The sequence below is a fragment of the Adiantum capillus-veneris genome, chromosome 4 (genome assembly GCF_014529385.1).
Source record: "Adiantum capillus-veneris isolate H3 chromosome 4, ASM1452938v2, whole genome shotgun sequence".
NCBI classification, from domain to species: Eukaryota; Viridiplantae; Streptophyta; class Polypodiopsida; order Polypodiales; family Pteridaceae; genus Adiantum; species Adiantum capillus-veneris.
In genome coordinates, this window is record NC_140934.1 from 52592093 (window position 1) to 52613828 (window position 21736).

At 40.8% G+C, this 21736-nt stretch overlaps 1 pseudogene; it reads left to right on the top strand.

Moving 5' to 3' along the window:
- The first annotated feature begins 1438 nt into the window (after positions 1 to 1438).
- Positions 1439 to 19776, top strand: LOC147459168 (beta-glucosidase 25-like; annotated as a pseudogene).
- The last annotated feature ends 1960 nt before the right edge of the window (positions 19777 to 21736 follow it).

Here is a 21736-nt window from a genome sequence, read left to right on the forward strand (position 1 = left end):
GGTTGAGGCCAAGTGCAAAAGGAGAATTTCCATCCCAAAATAGAGAAAAATAGTGTAAAAATTTGAAAAACTAAACGTATTTTTTAAATTTCCTCTTAACAAATTCAAGAAAAGAAATTTTGTATGCTTGGGAAAATGGTTTTTAATGTGTGCAATTAATGATGTTTGCCAAGCCTTCTATAGGGGATTTGGGATTTGTCCTTGTTTTTTAGGTCTTAAAATAGGATGTGCGAGCTTACAAATTTCCTTGGGAACATTGCTTTGTACACTTGAATTGATATAAAGAAGGAATGTCTAGAATGGAGAACCTTCATGTATGTATCTTGGGATCATAATTTGTACTATTGTGGAGGTGATGAGTGAAGGCATCGTCTCCGATGGACCCCCCCAATCTCTCTCTCTCTCTCTCTCTCTCTCTCTCTCTCTCTCTCTCTCTCTCTCTCTCTCTCTCTCTCGTGCGCCTTGTCTCATTGTGTGTCAAGTTGTAGAGCACATTGGCTCTCATAGGAGAATTAGACTCGCGCCACTTGCGTGCCAGGGGTTGGGGGGGGGCTCGAATCCCTCCCCCTTTGTCTATAGTGTAGAGAGAGATAACATTTACTTAGCTTTCCTACAGTGGGAAGCTTTCTCTACCGTTGTTGACGATGGCGCAACGTAACATTTAAGATTTGAAACGTGCTATGAGATATAGTTAGTAATTTAACAAGAATCGACGAAGCATAATTTTGGTTTATTTTTTCTTGCAAAGGAGTACCTTGGTGTAATATGAAAGTTGTGCTATGTACTTTGTACTCAATTCATTTTTTAGCTGAATTTGCTACGTGTTAGTTGTTTGTGTATGAAGATGAGTTCTTCCAAGGATGCTCTTTTTGGCCTGCAAAAGGCCATAGTGGGGTGGGTGGATTTTTGGTGCAAATTGTGGACCGTGGATGCAAGTCGATCGGATGGAGGACACGTGTACAATCTGCTTGTCTTTTAAGATTTTTTCTAGGTTTTTGTAAAAGGAGTTGACATTTGTGTACCTCTTTCTTTAAGAGGACCATTGAAAATTGGGTCACACAATCTTTTTCGTCCTCTTCCACCTTTTTTTTTGTTATTTTAGTTTGCAAAAAAGTCCTTTCATTTAAGAGCATGGGCTCCATTTCATAGAAAATTTCAATATGCCAATCGCTTGAATATTTTTTTTGTATTTTGATTTGATAAGATTTGATAAAAGCCATTTAAATTAAGCGTTTCACATGTGACCATTTCATTAAATTGTTTTAGTATACCAATGTGACCCTTTACCTTGTTAGTTTCAATGGGTCCCTTCATTTAAGGACCCGATGACTTTCTTTGCAACGTTTTTATTTAAAACATATTTTTGGCCTGCAGGAGAAGGCCTTAGTGCAAGATTGAAAATTTGGTGCATCTCTTGGCCGTGGGATAGAATTTTCCGATGAGCAACACGTGGGTAGGTGATTGCTCTTCCTTTTGTTGTTGAATCCTGCGTGTCATGTTGTGCTTGCAACGCGTGGAGAAGGTGTTAATGAGGTGCTACTTTCCTGTGTTGAATCGCATGCGGGTTTGTGCATGCCCTTAATGTGATGGGGTGGGTGTTAATGAGGTGTTCCTTCCTATGCTGATTCGCATGCAAGTTGTGTGCTAGTCACGTTTTGTAGGATGAGAACCGAGGCATGGAGGACATGTTGCGAGCTGGTGCATGGCATGGAGGACACGGGGAGAGCTGCATTGTAGGTGGTGGCATAGATGAGGCCAGTCATCGATGCATCCGAGCCCAACTCAAGGGTCACGTGTGAGAGAAGATAGATAACAGTTAGATGTTGTAACCTTGGATTTACCTTCAAGAAGCTTTTTGACCTACTGAAGGAAAATTTTGGACCCTTGATGCAGAGTTAGCCGATGTTGGACATGTGTCCACTTTGCTTGAAAGTGAGGGCTGCGGGCGTTGCTGTTGGTTGAAGGTGGAGGGCTCTTTGCTAGCTCGAAGTGTTCTCCGCTACGCATGCTTGCGGTGCATTGAAAGCATGTGTATTTCCAAGGTGGTGCTATTGCAGGACCTTTTTTCGAGGTGAAGCAGTACAGATGAGACAGTAGGTCTTGTATCTCGATTCTCAATGCTCATCCTTTTGCTCTCTGGTTTGATGTAGGCATGTCAAGGAAGATATAGAGATACTGGACCAAATAAGGATGGATGCATATCGGTTCTCTATTGTGTGGAAGTGAATCTTTCCCAGTGCAGAGCTCATCTTTATTTTGGCATTTAACCCATTTCTTGGCTACTCATGAGATCATGAGATGAGGTGACGATGCATATGCGTCTGTCACAATAATCAAGCTGATAAACCTTAACATTTGCTGAGGATAAGTATGCATTGCACATAGTAGCAACATAACATCAAACCAAATGGGTCATCTTTGACCTTGATGTTTTCAGATGGCACAGTAACAAATGTCACTCCCAATGCAAAGCAATTGCACACTATAATGAACTTGTAGATCTGCTTCTTGAAAAGGGTATGAATATTGGCATGAGGAGCGCTGCCTATATTATCTCGGATGATCTTTGTGTAGTAACCAACCTTGTGTTGAACCCTTTTTGAGAAGGCATAGAGCCCCATGTCACTTTGTGGGCTCAAGATCATCCGCAAGCTCTCGAAGATGAGTACCATGGACTGTTGAGTACACGAATCATGTAAGGGGCAGCTATTACCTACTGCTGAAATACTCTTTTTTCTCATGAAAAGCATGGATAGTTCTCTTAGAATAAGGGTTCCTCATATGATCATGCAGATATGATTTTTTAGTGTACGCAAATGCATGTTTTGCAGCATTCGATGACCGGGTGAAGTTATGGATAACACGGGATGAGCCCAATGACTACGCTAGCCTGGCATATGCATCCACGCAGAGCCCACCTGGACGTTGCAGCATCAATATCTTATCCTATTTGATAGTCAAATGCACCACTAGAAACTCTACAACTGAGCCCTACATTGTTGGCCACAACTAATTTCTAGCGCACTCGGCAGCAACTCGACTCTATAAGCAGGAAGACCAAGTGAGTACCCCTTAGTTGATGTATTTATGTGTGCTGTAACTGAGGCATCCACTATTTGTGGTAAGTGGGCTTCGGTGTAAACTTAATGGGTAACCTATGCGGATTAATTTTATTTTTTTTCACGTTGTTTAGTCCATTATGGCACATATTAATAGAGCTCAATCATAAGTTGGTTGAAGAAATCATTTCCTGCCAATGCACATATTTTAAGGGAAACAGAAGGGCCTTATTGGCATAGCTCTCTGGTTCAAATGGTATGAGCCGATAGACAGTACCAACATCAACCATCTTGCGGCAGCTCAGCGTGCCCAAGATTTCTATTTTGGTTGGTATGTGATTTGGTTTCAACCTTCCTTACTATCTGATGGATTAGTAGATAATTTAATGTTTGATTAATGTTTACAGATTAAATACCTCAATGGCATGTTTGCATCTGATTACACAATGGACATAGATTCCTTAACAATGACATTAGTATGTGAACACTTGACCTGTGGAGGGGATTTGTGTCCTTATGTAATGCAATTAGCATAGACATATTTATCGTATGCGGATTTAGGACCGACGATGTAATTTTCTCAAAATGTGGTGAATTTAATAATGCAATTAGAACAGGAATACTTCTTGTATGAGTATTTAGGACCGATAAGAATGCGTAGAAGTTAGTACTTGTTGTCATCTTAATACCAATCACTCTATTCTCTCGGAAGATAAAGCTATAGAGGAGGCAAGAGCCCATCTAGGGAAAGTATCTTTGCCAGCTTTGTGGACTCTAGCTTTTGTATGTGCATAACCAAGTATGATCCTAAGTGAGCACTTGTCTACTCAATCACACAACCGAGTTGGGCACATGCCCAACTCAGTTTTTTGGATCAGGCTGATAAGTCTTTGAAGGTACTCAGCCGGCTCACTAGCTGAGCCTTCAAGCCCAAGGTCAGGCTTACAATCATATGAGAGTGAATGCCGAAGTCGATCAACCACATGATCCCAATCATGGATCACCTACTTTATAAGTGGCTAAAAATGTTAATTGTATTTGAAGATGGGAAATTGAAGGTTGATTTAATCAGGTTCATGGACCCGTTGAGCTTTGGGGACTACCCTACGAGCATGAAGACTATGGTGAGGCCTCGCCTTCCAAGCTTTACAACGACGCAAGGGGGTAAGCAGGTTTTGGAAGAGGGTAAGCACAGAAAAGAGAAAACGATATAATTGTATTTATACATTTTACTTTTACTAGAGTTGGCAAGCTAGCAAGGGGAGAAGTCCCCCCCCCCCGTCATTGGAAAGCCGATAGAACAATAAATAATTGTACATTGGTTTATTGCAAGAGTATTGTATGAGTGTCTAATGTACAATATCCCTTACCGAGACCTAAAAGTACATTGATACATTGGATGCATGGTCACAATGTTATGACAACCCTTATGGATAAGGGTTGTCATAAGGCAACCTTATGTGCCTTACCTCGGCATTGCAAAACTGTGAAGTGTCTTGCACCTGCCCGTTGTGTGGGGGTCGTACCCTCTTTGTCTTTACTTGGTTTGAATTCTCAACTTTTGCCAAAATGCAAGAAGGTTAACCTTCTATTCGCCTAAACACGCTGACTCTACATGTGAAGGCAACAACCTGATGAGGTTGGATATTTCTTTTGGTTTTGGTGTTTTGAACATCAAACCTTATGTACAAACCTAGAGTTGATTGCAAAGTAGACTTTTATTGCCCTCTTCATGAACGGGCACCAATTCTTAATTATGAGTGTCTAATGTACAACGTTTCTTTTTTATCTTTTCTTTTACAGATATACAATATTTGTTTTTTTTAATAGTAGTGCTTAGGAGCTATTTTGATTTAGAAACAAAAATACTACAATCGTAAACCCAGCCCCTTGACTTGCCACTTTTTATAGTAGTGCTTAGGAGCTATTTTGATTTAGAAATAAAAATACTACAATCATCCTGACTTCAACTCAAGGCAAAGTGGCAAGGCAAGGGGTTGGGTTTACTCCGGTTTGGTCCTTCATCGTGGTTAGCAAAGGGGAGGTGGTTCTGTATATATGGGACATTTGTTGTTGAGCACTATAGCCTGCTGCTGCTGCAGATGACAACATTGAACCCCCATGGGCTATTGTATCCCATATGCTTATCTTTGGAATGAGCCCCTTGAAGACCCCTTGTCCAACATCAAGAAGTCGTTCACACTCTTGTAACCCCCATTCAACTCCATCAGCTTCCCCAACAACACTCTTCGATCCCTATATCTCCTTCTGTCTCCCCCCCCCCCCCGGCGCGACCAACATCACTCCCGGGGGATTCACTCTATATAAAAAAGGGGACGCCACCTGCGAGCGGACAACTTTGATAAAACCCTTATATACGACTCATATTAGGGAATATGACCCCCTTTCTACGCTTATATGACAATAAATGAAGAAAACTATCATACCCCTATCTTACATATAAAATTTAGGTCTCACATGATCTAGTGGAGTGAAACTAGTCAAAGAGTGTGTAGTATAGTGATTGACAATGTACTAAGGAACCACTTTTTTGATAACTAGATGTACCCTCAATGTGTCTTAGTTTGATTTTCAAACTATGTGTCCGATTAGCCTGCACTCTGTCTACTCTTCAATTCTAACCCATCCAAAGTTGGTGTGAATTTACCCTTGACCTGCTCCAAATCAATGCTTAGTAATGACCGGCTTGATGCAAATTTGATGTGTGACCTGATAAAAAACTTCCCTAGATACATCACAGTTCTAGTGCACATCGGTGACCAATCATTACAAGTAATCAACCTGGGTCATTCCCCCCTCCCCCCAGCCCCCCACCCCCTAAATATGATACCCCCCTCCCTTATTTTTTAGCTTGGGAGATTAATTATTGGGGGCCTGCCCCTAACTTATACGCTTATGTAACTTGTAAAAAAATCCCCCTCCCTTGCACTTATGTGGTGCTGTAAGTTTTCCATGGTGAATCCCCTGGGACATCACTAAGCATAACACTTTTCTAAAACATCCACCATGTAACACGGGAAAGTCAAAAGAGAGTAAAACCCACTTGGGGAAACGTTGGAAGATAGCTCTTCTAATAGTTTCCTTCTTTTTGACAATTATAGGGAAAGTTCTTTCCCTTGACTTTTCCCACTGCACTTTTTTTATTCCACATGGAAGAGGATTATCCCTAAAGGGAAATTGGAATTCCAAGAGAGAATTTGACATTCCCTTTAAAATCCACTCCAGGGATTTTAAACACTAAGCGGGGAAAAACATGGGAATGTGAGTTCCCTTATGGTAATTTTAAGTGGGAATGTGTCGAAAGTTTCTTGTGGTACTCCGCCTTCTCCTTCGACCTCCACACAGCTATGGATTGCGAGCCCCATCCGGATTCAAGACTCTGTTGTGCATCCCAAAAGATCTCTTCTCTCCACTCATTTTTCTGGCAAGGAGAGAAAGGTCGCAAAAATTGAAAGCCTCTTGTCTGCGGATGGGCTTTCGAAGAGTTTGCCATCACCATCTAGATGAATGTTCTCTCAATCATTGGTTTTGCGATTCATTCGTTAGTGGTTCTTTTCAGATAAAGTCGCTTTTGTTGTGCTCTTTTCTTGCTATTAGTCTTTAGACTCTGGTTCTTTTGTTAAACAAAAGTTATTTGGATCGTTTATTCAAATTTCTCTTTAAGAGTTTTGGCTTTGATCCTTTGAATTTTAATAACCTAGCTTAATTGCAAGCTTGCCTTAAAGTGAATCGGAAAAAGCAAAATTTGAAGCTTTTGGCTTAAAAGCAAAAGCTTTAAATTTTGACCTAAAAACCATGAGACAATTAAGTTTGCTTTTATTTTATAGTTCTAATACTCTATTACACATTGTTTGCAAAAGTTAGAATGAATAGAAACGTTCCAGTTTGGTACATGAGTGCGCGCGCACGAGAGAGAGAGAGAGAGAGAGAGAGAGAGAGAGAGAGAGAGAGAGAGAGAGAGATTTTTTAATAAAAAAGAGATACATTTAGAGAAAAAATTATAAGTTAATACCTTTTGTAATGTGTTTTGATTTAATAAGTGAAGTCTTCCATGGTTGTTTATGAGCATACCGTTATTTGTTATTTAGAGAACAATCCATTTCATATGTGTGCCTTAAATCCCATGTGGGAAGTCTACTGAGTAGGTGGCTAGTATCATTTGTTTTGAGACTAAGATTTGTATCAGTTTAAAAGGGAAAAAGTTTAAAAGGGAAAAGATGTCCATCTTTTAACAAATTACATTGAATCCATTGGTTTATTTTAATTTAGGATTCATTATATTTGTTGCTTTTCATGGTTTGTTCTCTTAACATCTATTGCAAATGAAAACACACAACAATCTACACTTCTGTTCATTTGCACTTCAACATGTATTTTTGCAAAAGCATGTGCTTCTAAAATTGTTATGTTACTAGCATACATAAAATAGCGGATCATTACATTCCGTACGAAATCCGGATGAGGGGGGATGGCTCATTGCGAAAACGTTCGTATCTTGTCCGTATGTAGGGGGGTAGGTTAGAATGTACGATATTGTATATAGGGGGGTTTCTCTAATTTTGATGCACGCAGGTGACATCCCCCCATTACTAATAGTGAATCCCCTGGGCATTGGCTACCACAACCAAAACATATAACCATATTCATAAGGGAAACCTTAGCCCTTGACTATAACCATAACCATAACCATAACCATAACCATAACCATAACCATAACCATGACCATAACCATCAACAAAACCAACTCCCACACTTGGAGTTTTAACTGTAATCATTGTTGGCAACTAATCTAACACACATGGTCCTTAAAGATGAAATTTTTAGGCAAAAGAATCTGACTAGTGAGTAAACATAATCTCAAATCACCAATTTAAAAGCTTTTAACCATATGCAAGTGACACACCACAACCACACATCACTCTTCTTCCACATAGAGCTAGTTTTGACTTAGAAGGATAGAAAGTAGTACACACATGCACATGAGACATCCACACCTATCCTTTGAGGTTCTATTCAAAATATAACATCATCACAATACTACAATAGTGTGTATATCCCAAAGGAATCTTTCCCCAATGGGTTTTTCCCTTTGGTTATCTAGGTATTTGATCATAATCTAGATCCCTCACCTCCTCCGTCCCTTGCACATGACTCGATCAAATAATGAGCAAAGATAGCAATCATGTTGCTACAATAGACAATGCCTCGACAAAGACTTGCATATTTAAGCTTTTTGAAAATTTGGAACTTCAAGATGCTATAGCAGGATGAACCTCACCAACAGATTCATCGACCAATGAAGACAACAAAGCCTATCAACAACCAATAAATAACCTTCCAATCTCCATATATACTTCTCAATAGTGCCCGCAGATGGGCACTAAAGTTGGAAGCGGGGAATATTAACTGATGTGATGTCACTTAACAGGATTTTGGCTAAAGGCAACTAACATCTACACATCAAGGATGGATACAATGAAGCATCATGTCATGCCAAGGGTAGGACCAGGCACGGCCAAGGGCCAGGACGGACATGCAGTCAAGGGGGTCCCTATATTTAGCAGGCCAAGGGTCTATATAGGGCATGGCTAGGTGGTGATGAGCATGTTCCAGTTCCCTAGGACTTTCACTGGAATCAGAGCTAGGGGAGAGGAAAGCCATGGAGGAGGAAAGGAGAAGGGTCGGCTTGCTGTTTGCATGGGTGATTGCATGTCTTCTCTCTTTTTGTGTGTGTGTGTGTGTGTGTGTGTGGAAGTTCCATGGATATGGGTCGTGGGCAAGATCCAATAGTGGGAGGAGCAATCGGGGAGGAGACGATCGTGTGCAGGCCCGCTTACGAAGGGTAGAGCCATGCTCTCGATTTGCACAAAATCGTGCGGGAGCCGGCTCGTTGTGGTCGCCCTATGAAGCTGATTGTTTTTCGTCACAGGCGGATGCCCCAAATCATTCTACAGGCGCTTTATCTCAGGGTTCTTCCCCTCGGCGCTGTCCGCCATGCATGCTGCAGACTTCATTGCTTTGTTTCCCATCTTAGGCGCCCAATACCTAAAAACCTAAAAGGTTTAAAAGGTTATAGGGAGGGTGCCCACGGGTCCCCCCCCCCCCCCCCCCCCCCCCCCCAACAACCTTTTTCCTACCCTCGGCTATGAAGCACGGGAAAAACATCATGCCAAGTGGTAGTGTGTAGAATACAGTAAGCGGTATTGCGCATAAATTTTTATTAAATAAAGTCCGCAATCTCCGAATCTGCAAAGCTTCGACATACAGTCTGCAATCTCCGAATCTGCAAAGCTTTGACATAACTTTGAGACCATAAGATGGCATGGCCTTGATCTCGGCTTTGACAACGACTTGCACCCGTGTTACAAAGGCGTGGCCATACGTGGTCGAGATCTCACGGAGGGAGACACTTCAAGCAATGATGCAAATTTACGACCAGTAATGACGTCTTTGATGGCTCAGAGCTGGTTCTAAGGGAAACTTATCACGGATACCTATCATGGTGCTCCGGCAAGGCCGGCAAGGCATGTTGCATAGCGGTAGAAGCAAGGCATGTAGCATGTAAGGCAAACATTATTAGGAAAATCGATGCGACTACTTTACCAGGTGTGTATACTACCGTGAAATTTTCTTTTCGATGCTTGTGCAATTTCAATACTTATAGCACAAGCAAGGCTTGTGAGCATTACCACCAGCACGATGTTTTGTTTTTCTGAATACACAAGGAGCAACAACCACTCACAATCAAGCACGGCTTGAGTGAGCAATGTTCTCATTTACTAGCAATGTTTCTTCCCATGCCTGGCAAAGGTTAGGGCATGGTAGTGCTGGAGGATCTCATGGACATCGGCACTGTCTGTTAATAATCTTGATGAAGGAGGCAAAAGGTTCTCGATAGGACTACCCATTAATGACCATTACAAGAAGTTGTCAAGCAAATTGTTAGGGCTTGCTTTCTAGACATCACTGGAGCAAGGCTTCGTCTCCGTAATCAAGCCAAGCAGGTACGAGGTACATACTTTGCAAGAAAATTTTATTTTTATTTTTTGTTTTTCAATACATTGTACAATTCTACAAGCTCGATTATTTGTGAATTCTCAACAAGGTCGACTTTCTTTTGCTTTGTAAATTGTCAAGAATATCTATTTGCTATGAGCATAGAAGTACTTTTGTGAAGCACGGATTTCATAATTGCTCAATTTTGTATTGAGACTTCGCATGTTTGGCATATGCTATGAGCATACCAACTTGGAAGGGATATGACACTATGCTTGCATGATATTTCATTGCATACCAGATGGGCGTGCATGCCATATACGAGTGTATATGATACATGCGACAACTCTCTCTTGCTCGTTCGAATTGGCTACGGGTCAGAATGGCTATGAGTGAGATTCAACCTTCACAAGTTCAAGACATCTTCACCCTAAATTATGTTAAGGTTTGCTTGATTTTTCATGCTTATACATTTCCATTCTAACGGATTGTCAGTTATGCAAACCAAAGAGCTTTGCCAGTTACATGTGAAGCAAGGCTTCTACCTCGTGCTAAGATACTGCCTCTCGACTAGACGTCAAGGGAATTGGAACACACGTTTGGGACACTGGAAACCATTGGGATATCTCCTCATAGCTTCCCTACCAATATCGATGGTGCAAGGAACTTATGATTTCGGCAAGGCATAGGTTCAATTCTCCCGCCTCATGAAATACGCTTCCGCTATTTCACTTGCAACTCTGTCAAAAGGACACGATAAGTTTGGGATTGTTTAACATGATTTTTGGTTGCTGTCAACACACACCAAAATTAAAAGGAACCTAAATCTAGGGATTCTTTCACAGGCAATGTGCCATTTTTAAGTCATTTTTGTAAAGTCACGACCCCATACATGGTAAGTAGGTCAAGCTGTGGCTTGTGTTTTTTGTTACCTCTCTTGATGAGAGCATTATACAGGCAGATTGTTGCATGCTTATAGAATAAGCTGCAAGTCAGGCATAAGATGTGTAAGAGAACACAAATTGGGCACCCACTCTAGAAATTTACGAAAAGTTCCTCAGCCTAGCATGCTCTTCTTCTCTCTCCTTCTCACTCTTTCTTTTGAAGAATAAGGAAAACATTATCAGAACCTTTTGATACATGTTTCATTGGTGAGTCAACCTAAGCCAAGGTGCTTTAACTCTCAGCTAGAAATTGGGCAAGATGCCATCCACATTAGTCTTCATCGGTTCATCGATTGAACAATAATTGCCATAAGGGCTATGAGCCACACACAGGCTGGCTAAGAGCAATTATCAGATCTTGGGAAAGACCCAACTATTGGCATTCCTTAGGTGATTGTTCTTAAGATCGAACAGATCTGCCCAATAGAGTATACATCGAATACATAGACTTTTATGGACAGGCAAGAGTCTTGTCATTACGGATGTTTAGGGTGTCATTTTTGCACTACATCCTTTTAGTACGACGCTCAAGTTGAGTTTTAATAATCTTAAACTCACACCAGCTGATCTATACCACGGAATCTAGAGGTAGCAAACAGTTGAGACAACACGGCTATTGATACGAGCTAGGCATCCCACTTATGTGGATTTCTTGCTCTCTCTATAGCACTACGAGTGTCTATGGCATCACCCCATAGGCATTGATGATCGCAGTTTGATCTATCCCAATCGAACTTTCAAGGAAAGAAGTCCGCAATCTACCAAGGGGTAGTGGACAAATTCAAATTTTCAAGTTATTCCAATCATTTTTATACACGGTTAACTATGCTGGTTACCGTTACCTGCTAGTTGAACCGTTTCTACAAAGGGTCTTACCAAGGGGTTTGACTATGTAGATTCTACCCAACGGGCTTGGATTGCAAAGGAAACACCTAGGGTTTCCAGTGCAATGTTGCTTGGTTTTTTCAAAGGTGGGAGACGTGCTCCTGTGCATTTGAATATGGGTAACTGAACTTTTAGTTCAATCCCCAGGGCCATGCCAAGGGCATGTCGAAACAAGTATTTTGGGCCGTGGTAATGTACATTATGCTGTTATGAACCCACTTGTCAGATTCGATTTGGCACATGTTGTCACATGGGATACAACATGGTCTAGGGACTCAAGGAGTTCGGTTTAGCCATTGTGGAGCAAGGCTAATGAGGGTCCCTCTCACTTCCATCGTAGAGTGTTTGCAGTTACCTCCACACACAAGTACATCTTGTACTTGTAGGATGTTCTTTTTTCAAACATCCTTAGTTGAGACATATTCCACATGTGGCGAATATGAGTCTTTGAACTGACACTGGTGCCCACTATTTCAAATATGTGTCACGACAAAGTCCCTAGGTGCTGGTCACATCTGTTTTCTAGACCATTTTCAGCAGGACGTATCAGGAACAATTTTAGTGGCCAAAAATTGTCGGATACTTAGAATGACTTGTTCAAGTACAAGTACTGCTAAACAACATTACAGATGGTTGTTTATACATATAGCAAGGCTCTAAGTTGTTAATGAAAAAGTTTCATTGTTTGTCCCTAGAGGTGATTAATGTTTCACCTTCTATTATGGTTCAAACGTTTTAGCAAGGTTTGCAAATGATTGCAGCAAAAAGTATTTAGTTTCTTTTCGGAACTATTTAGATTCCTCTTTACTGTGTTCTACGCACATCACATTCGCCATAAGTATTGGCAAGGATGATTATGGATATACAGGTTCGGATCTCTTTTTTGCTAAATGCATGCATGCTAGGTGTTATGGACCCTAGTGTTTAGCAAAGGCTGATTTGGAATGGCATGCATAGTCATCAAGTTGTTGCTTATTAAGGATTTTGCACTCTATGTGCAGTATCTCTCTGAGCTTACTTTTGGATCTACCACTCACCAATAGAGGTCATGGATCGATTTGGGTGCTTGTGTATTTTTCACGTTAACCAAGATGGTTATTCATCAGACATTGTTGTTTGCTTAGAAATGTTGTTATGATATTGTGATCACCGTTATGGGCCATCTAGGAAGACTGTCTGTAAATTGTGGGGAAAACACCTCAGTACTGTCAGTTATCCAAAGGGATAGGCAGATTACAAAGTGTAATCTTGTGCTGAAGGATATGCAAAGTGCGTACATTAGCACCAAGCGATCCAATTAGTAAGAATTTATTACTCTACTTGGAGTTTGCTTACCATACGTTAAAGCATGTTTGCGACTAGATGTAGTCTCTTCATGTATAAATCAAGTTCTCAACCTTGAACACTAGTTATGGTGGGTTGTTTACTGCTATAAATTGAAAAACAAGTCAAGGACTTAAACTTGGTTGATGAGTTATGTTAGCAAGTTACTTTATGGAAAGTGAAAAGAGGTACTCTTTAAGGTACATCTTGGTGTGATAACTCGTTTTTCATACTCATGTGTGTTCTAAATAGGGTCTACACACTATGATTGGATAGGAATCGGTAACACAAGATGGTTGCAAATGGACAACAATGTGAAAAATCAAGTTGTTACTCTTGGTTTCATTAAACCTCCTGCTGAACCATGTTTTGGTCAGCCAAACAGCTGCATCCATGAAGGATACCACTATAGAAAACATTAGTATATCATCACTCTTGTTTTCGAGGACGAAAACGCTTCTCCAAGGAGGGAGTAATGTCATGCCAAGGGTAGGACCACACACGGCCAAGGGCCAGGACAGACATGCAGTCAAGGGGGTCCCTATATTTAGTAGGCCAAGGGTCTATATAGGGCATGGCTAGATGGTGATGATCCTGTTCCAGTTCCCTAGGCCTTTCACATCAAGGATTGGATGCACACATTTTTGCAATGTGGCCTTGTACTACAATTTCTAATTAATTTTCAACCATTATAATAATTATGATGTGATACGAGTTCCTAGACCATGTTGGACACCTTTTGAAGGAAAACACATGCCAAGAACTATCCCTACCATGTAGGTCTTTAATTGTTTACAAAGGTGACCACTAAACGTGAATCCTCAAGTCCACACAGTAAAATTAAACACCGATAATGAAAAATTAGCAGAGGAGGTATCCTATACACTAACCTCTTCTCCTCCCAATCACTCTCTATATAGCCGTTGGCCTAGAGACCCCTGAATTGTATGCTTAGCCTAGGGCCTTTCTCATTGGTCCTACCATTGCCCATCCGTAATTGCTATCTTACAGAAATGCATGACTAAGTCACTTGCATCAAGAAAAGGTATGCAACACCATTGCACAACTTAAAAGAAACCTTTGGTTTTATCTCGTCCAAGATTGCACACCCAAAATCCATAGTTAGATTTCAAAAGGATACTACTTAAACTACAAGGTAGATGAGTACCATCATACGTTACCCTGCGGTAGCCATGCATCCTAGCTTCCGAGCATTGATGTAGTAAACCCCTCCTGTAAGTTTCCAATCGAGCCCCATCCTCTATCGATGCAAGTGGAGTGCGATGTATGAGCCTTCAACAGCATCTCGATGACATCTCGCCTGAATTGGTAAACTTCCGATATTCTAGCACGGGGTCTTCCTGCAACACCAATGCAAGAAATTCGGATCAGCTACCTATATACCCTTAGTTCCTTTTAAATATTCAAACAATACGACTTTATTTCTCAGTCTAACCTAACCTTAGCTCTGATACCAGGTGTGAGGTCCCCACCCCTTTGTCTCAAACAACGAATTTGATGGTAAACCTGGTGGCCACTAGATCTATAGAGGAAGAAAACAAAGTGGTTCAGGGTTCATCTAGCGGACGATCTCTCATCACAGAGTGAGTCGCGTTCGAGCCTACTAGCAACGAGATTTAGCTCCACCTCGCAGGAGAAGCATGCTTAACTTATCTAGCGATCCTACGACCCACCTTCCAAGAGGAGAGAAATCCCGAGTACCTTTTTCCCCATGTTTTAGAGGCACGTACACTTGAGACTTCGCCGCTCTAGGGGCAATGAATAATACTAGTGTCGATTTAAACACTATGGGGACGGAGAGTTCCCGACCAATTAGGACCACCCTTCTCATAGGCATTGGAAACCTGAGCCAAGCCCCCACTTTCCACCCCCACACTCGCACTTCTTCGTGTGTCCTAATTACTACCACAATGGTTGTTCAACATATAAGTTCCTTGATTAGGTTCCAATTCACAAGGTTCATTAAGACAGCCCTTCAACCAATATTGCAAAGTGGCACCAAGAAAATAATTCTAGTAAAAATTCTACTCAAACTTATTCATTAAAATTCGAATGTTCTGGAGGTACAACATCCTCCCTCCAGCGAGAGTTTACTCCTCCCATTGTCGCCTAGCTGCCCATACAACTAGGTATGTCCACCGCATAGAACGCACGACATGGACATTCCCACTGCATAGAAAGGAAGACGTGGGTTCCCACTGCATAAAAAGCAAGTCGTGGGTAGAGGCCCTAAGCTAGTAACTCTAGCTACTCCGAAATCATCGCGAGTCGCCCCTTGTGATCAGTAGGGGGATCAGGACTAGTTCAACATTGGAAATAGAAATGAACATGCCGAGCTAAATTTTCCCTAGCAGACATTCTTTCCTATTTCAAACAGTATATCTATCAACCATTCTTTTCTACTTAGAATTTAATATACAATTGAATTCAAATGCCGAGGTTTCCGACGGATTTCTCCAACATGTTTAGGGATATGTTCTTTCCTAACTTATCGGATGCAATGTTAAATTAAACAACTTGAATAAAAACGTGACCTACCTCCTCCATTTTCTCGTCATTGGCCCGTGAGATTGCCGGTACTTGGTCGTCCATGGGAGCTTTTCCTTTCCTATTCACGTTGCTTGTTCCCGCCTCGCGGTCATGGGCACCACCGAAGCGAGTTCTCTTTACCGGGGCCATTTTATACTCACTACTTAATTGACAAACTTGGAGAAAAAGAACAAATGTCTGAGAGTACCATAACAATCAAGATGACAAATCAGAATCACTGAACAATTCCTTTTATACGAGGGTGTTAGATTTCCTTCAAGACATAGTACTTTACGGATAGTACCTTACTTGTTCTATGGGAATTGGCTCTAAAGTTAAATACTTGGCCTAGGTAATTAGGAATTTTCAAATTTTTACTAATTAAATTACTAGAGGGGTGAATTAGACATGCTCAATCACCTTCCTAATGAGAGTAGAGAGATGCAGATTTTCCATATGCATAGGTGAGAGAATATTCCCTTCCTAGTGGATTAATGACAGATTAATTTCCCTTAATTACATCCTAATCTATGAACAAATTGAATCTAACTTAGTTACTCAAACATTGTGTGGTAATAGGATGAAATTGACCAATTCCACATCATTATCGGCTTGACATTTACTTACTATGATGACTAGCTAGAGATTTCTTCTTACTAATCATGCATTAATCTATGATTATGAGAGATTAAATGCTTGCATAATTAACTATTAGATTAAGAATTATGTAGTAGACTAATGATATGGAGAATTAGAGAGCAGCTATTGAGTAATTTAGCTATGATTAAGCATAATAGTTGTGAGATTAAGAGAATGATAGAGAGATTTGCAGCAAAGCATAAAATAAATTGATATTACTGTGATTAGGGGCTGAAAGCTACTCGAAATTCTGATCCAATGGAGTCCTCGAGATGAGAATCGGGCAGCACTTCCCACCTTTGCTTCTTCTCCAAAAACTATGTGTGCCGGTAGCACCTCCCAAGGTGTGTGTAAGTGTGTACTGAGTGGGTGTGTGAGCATATGTGTGTGTGTGAGAACACTCTTAAATAGGCCCTCGCATGCTGAAAATCGACCTTGCTTACTATTTGCATCTGAGAGTTACTCAACTCATTCATGGCAAGTCCAATTACATGCCTACCAAGTGTCCAGTTAGCTAGTGTAACTGACTCTCACACTCTCTCTCAAGCATGGTAACTCTCCCACAACTCCCTAGTGATGAGAAGGCACCCCCTAGCTGCTAAAGCTGCAAGCTCTGAGTGGCCTGGGACCTGTTCCCACACAGCCTTGATCCCCGGTGCCTCCCCGAACAATCTTAGGAAATTTTGGTTTTAGGTTAAAACGAGCCATACGAGTCGGAATTTTATGCCGTAAATTGCTATACTAAGATCTAACTAAGGTGTATCTGTCCGAGTATCTGCCATATTTAGCAGCCTCCGGGGTCCAAAAATGCATTTTTTTCAAATTCGGGGGACGGGTGCAGTTTTTTGAGATGGTCAAAACTAAACGGGTCGGGTGACCAAAACTTACTATTTTTGGAAATTTTTTCACAAAAATTATTATTATTTTAATTCACTTTTGGAAGCTTTATAACATTCTAAACATCATGGCACTGACAGAATTTGGAAAACTACTAAAAATATAACTTTTTCCATTATGTTTATTCCAGGGTACAATGGTGCTCTTTTTGGTCGGGGTTAGAGACCTTACACTCTTTAATAATTTTGAGCTAAGTAGGCTCATCACATACTACTCGCAATGGAGTCCCATCTCTTCTTTTAGGATGTTTCCATAAGTAGCCATACCTCAAGAAGTATCCATATGATTTCTTTCTGATCCTTTTGAATTTTGCTTCAGTCCAATCGACTTGCTTTTGTAAAGTACTCAGGTAGCAACCAATGAGTAGCCATTGATCCTCCTAAAACTCCTATGAGAAGGACTCAAGTAAAGATACAATGCATATATCATAGCTATTTGCATGAGAAGTTGTGTAGAATTTTGTACTCACATCTTCTTCCTCATCAATCATATCATCCTCACCTTCATACCTTGCCCTTGAGCAAAGGCGCTACATCTATGCCACGACTCCTCGGATAGGTATTTACATGATAGCAACCACAATAGCCGCTAATATATATCACAATATGTACACGATTTCTTTTATTTCCATGCACAAAGTGAGTTGAATGTTTTCATTTCACATTATGTATAAGCCAAGGCACAACAACGGATTCTCCGACACTGCTACTATCAGAAGAACTGTCCACATTATAGTGCCTTTTATAGCCGTTTGGCACTGATGGGGAAGTGCGGACGTTATTGATTGGTGTACGCCCTCTATACGTCTACTTGACTATGGAAAAAGAACAGAATCATATCAACAATCATTGACTATCTTGCATGTGCTGCAAGTGCCAATCGGTGGACTGCCATTCATAGCCTCACCGTTTTTCTACCGATATGCGTGTGTCGGAGCCGCAGCCCCCCCTGTTAAGTGAAACATGAGGGGTTTCATGATGATGTGTGCAAAAATGGGCAAGATGTTGGATAAGTGGATGCTTGAGAGGATCAGAATAATTCATAAGCATCTCAAAGACAAATTAACAGCTTTTATTTTATTTTTGACAATAATAACGGGTCCTTAATTAAAAACAAGAAATTAAGAACTTTCTTCTTTTGTTTTTGGCTTGTCTTTACCAGTATGTGAAAGGTCGTTCGATATTTTAGTAGTGTTTTTTTGTGCCTACCTGCTATTTTTCTCTCTTTTTGAAATCTTAATGTCAGCTGTGTTTCAATAGAGTCATGAGATAACTAATGCACATTATTTTTTACTTCCTTTAGAAAATACCTGGTAAAATTGATTTTAGTTTATCCTTTTGTAATACTCTTGTCTTTGGCTCATTATTTTTTTGTGTCTTTTATGAAAGTCAAATTTCAATTAACGTATACCTTGTCTTTGGCACCTTATTTTTGTGTTGACTGAAAAGTGAGGTCTCAAGACTCAACAAGTCGAGATAGAGAAGAGAGGGGAAGTGCCTTTGGGTTCCGGCCTCAATTTCCACTTCCTAGTGTCACTAAGGTTTGATCGTGAAGTAGAAACCTAGGTTCAATCGACATTTTTGTAGTCCCTCAAGTTATTTGTGCTAGCATTGTACATGTCATCATAAATCCATAGAGGGGACTAATCAAGATGAGCATGATGAAATATAAGCTACAGTAGAGTGTGGCTTTGAGAATGTAGATGATTTTCTTCCAGATGGTGGGATGCAATGGACAAAGCGGGCCTGCTTGGTGAAGCACTAAATTCATGACCGTCTGGCACCAGTAGAATGGATGGGTGTCAAACAGACGCGATGAAAGGGTCGGTTATCACACACGGCTAGTCTCAGTCAGCTACTGAGACAAATGAATCCACAAAATATGATATTTACATTTACACATGGCTAGTCTCGATCGCTGGCTAGTCTCAGCCAACAACCGAGACAAATGAATCCAAACATTATTATATTTACATTTACACAAGGTAGTTGATATAATGGTGTGTAGTTTGTGTACATTGCCCCCTCTAGCATCGTTGCTAAAAGCAAAATGAGGGCTAATAGTATGACTTGAGAAGGCGATCTTGAAGCAACATTCTGTAGATTGCTTGTCACTACCATCATCAATCTTACACAAGTAGTGCACTCCATCCCTTCCAAGCTCTATGATATCACCTGCATCTTTGCTCCTGATGTGGCCTGACCCGTTTCGAGTTGCTGCATGCGTATTGCGACAAAAGCTGCTACATCTGATGTAATTTCATCCATGGCTAACGATTGGATCCTGAGAATTATTAGGAAAGAAATTAAACAAGAAAGCTCCAATTCCAGATGGCAAAAAAGAAAGCTTAAAATTGTGTAAGACTTGGCTCTTTTTGGGTTGATTGTGTAGTATGTAATATTGAACGTGAAGGCCATGAGAAGCAAAGCCGTGCTGATGAAATTGCTCCTATCAATGCTTAGGAAAGGACAGAACCTATCCCATTGAATAGGTGGGGGATGAGTTCTTCCTGCTCTTCATATGTCAAGTACTATTTGGGACCCTTGGTCAGAATTCCAAGGAGGGCCAAGGTGCCGGCATTAAGGGCGGCGAAGCGGGTTCGGTTAGTAGGCGAAGAGCCAAAGTCTTCTAGAAATGCATTTCCAGAGAAGGTGTATGCCCAAGAACATCAGAATGAAGGAAGGAAGAAAAGAAACTCCAATATTGCTAAAATTGAGGATGCTGGGTTGTCCAATTTGCAAACCAGCTGCATCTGTCTGTGCTCTGCGTCTTAAAGATTTTCCCTGCTTATACCATCTTTCCAAGGTAACATGTTCCAAGTAGGAATGACATCCTCAGTTAGCATGACTGATTTTTAACCATACATCAATGCAGTAAGCACGTAACTAGTCACTGAGCTATAAGTTGTACAGTCAGCCCATAAAGCATATGATATAAACCTTGGCCATTCACCCATTCTACCTTTGCATGCCTTAGCCAAAGCTTTGACGATAGGAGGATGTCCCCTTTCACTTTTTTCATTTCCTTCTGGATTATAAGCACAGGTGTCAAGAAACCCCTTTCTTCATCCGCATGTAACTTACCTCTAGTAGCAAATATCTTTCCCACACAGCCATAGCGGCAAATACATCTTCAAGCAAACATTCACAAATAGTATCTGTAGTTTTTGTCCTCAATGCACGTCCTTCCATTTGATTTGTGCAAATATTCTCGTGCAGGTACCAAGTATCTCATTTGCCAAAGTGCTAAAGGCATTGTGACTAGATCAACAACCCAATTATAATGCATGGCTAATGGGTATGTAGGATACAATCCATCACATTAGAATACATTTGGCATGTGATACAAGACTCCATAAAATTTGCTACATCCTTATAAATGCCTTTCCACCAATATCTCTCTCCCACTTTGGAAACATTAGCCCATACACTTCGATGTCCGGCATATAGGATTTCATGAAGCTCTTTGATGTTTTTGAGCTAAGTAGGCTCATCACATACTACTCGCAATGGAGTCCCATCTCTTCTTTTAGGATGTTTCCATAAGTAGCCATACCTCAAGAAGTATCCATATGATTTCTTTTTGATCCTTTTGAATTCTGCTTCAGTCCAATCAACTTGCTTTTGTAAAGTACTCAGGTAGCAACCTATGAGTAGCCATTCATCCTCATAAAACTCCTCTGAGAAGGATTCAAGTGAAGATACAATGCATATATCATCGCAGTTTGCATGAGAAGTTGTGTAGAATTTTGTACCCACATCTTCTTCCTCTTCAATCATATCATCCTCATCTTCATACCTTGCCCTTGAGCAAAGGTGCCACATCTAGGGCCAAGACTCCTTGGATAGGTATTTACATGATAGCGACCACAATAGCCGCTAACATATATCACAATATGTACACGGTTGCTTTTATTTCCATACACAAAAAGGTGTCAAAAGTGAGTTGAATGTTTTCATTTCACATTATGTGTGTGCCACAACACAACAACGGATTCTCCACTGCTACTATCGGAACAATTGTCCACATTATAGTGCTTTTTTTAGCCAATTGGTACTGATGGGGAAGCGTGGACGCTATTGATTAGCGTATGCCCTCTGTAGGTCTCGTTGACTATGAAAAAAGAATAGAATCATTATCTACAGTCATTGGCTATCTTGCATGTGCTGCAAGTGCCAATCGGTGGACTGCCATTCATAGCCTCACCGTTTTTCTGCCGATACACATGTGCCAGATCCGCAGCCCCCCTTGTTAAGTGAAACATGAGGGGTTTCATGATGATCTGTGCAAAAATGGGCAAGAGGTTGGATAAGTCGACGATGCTTGAGAGAATCAGGATGATTCATAAGATATCCCAAAGACAAATTAATAGCTTTTATTTTATTTTTGACAATAATAACACGTCCTTATCTAAGAACGAGA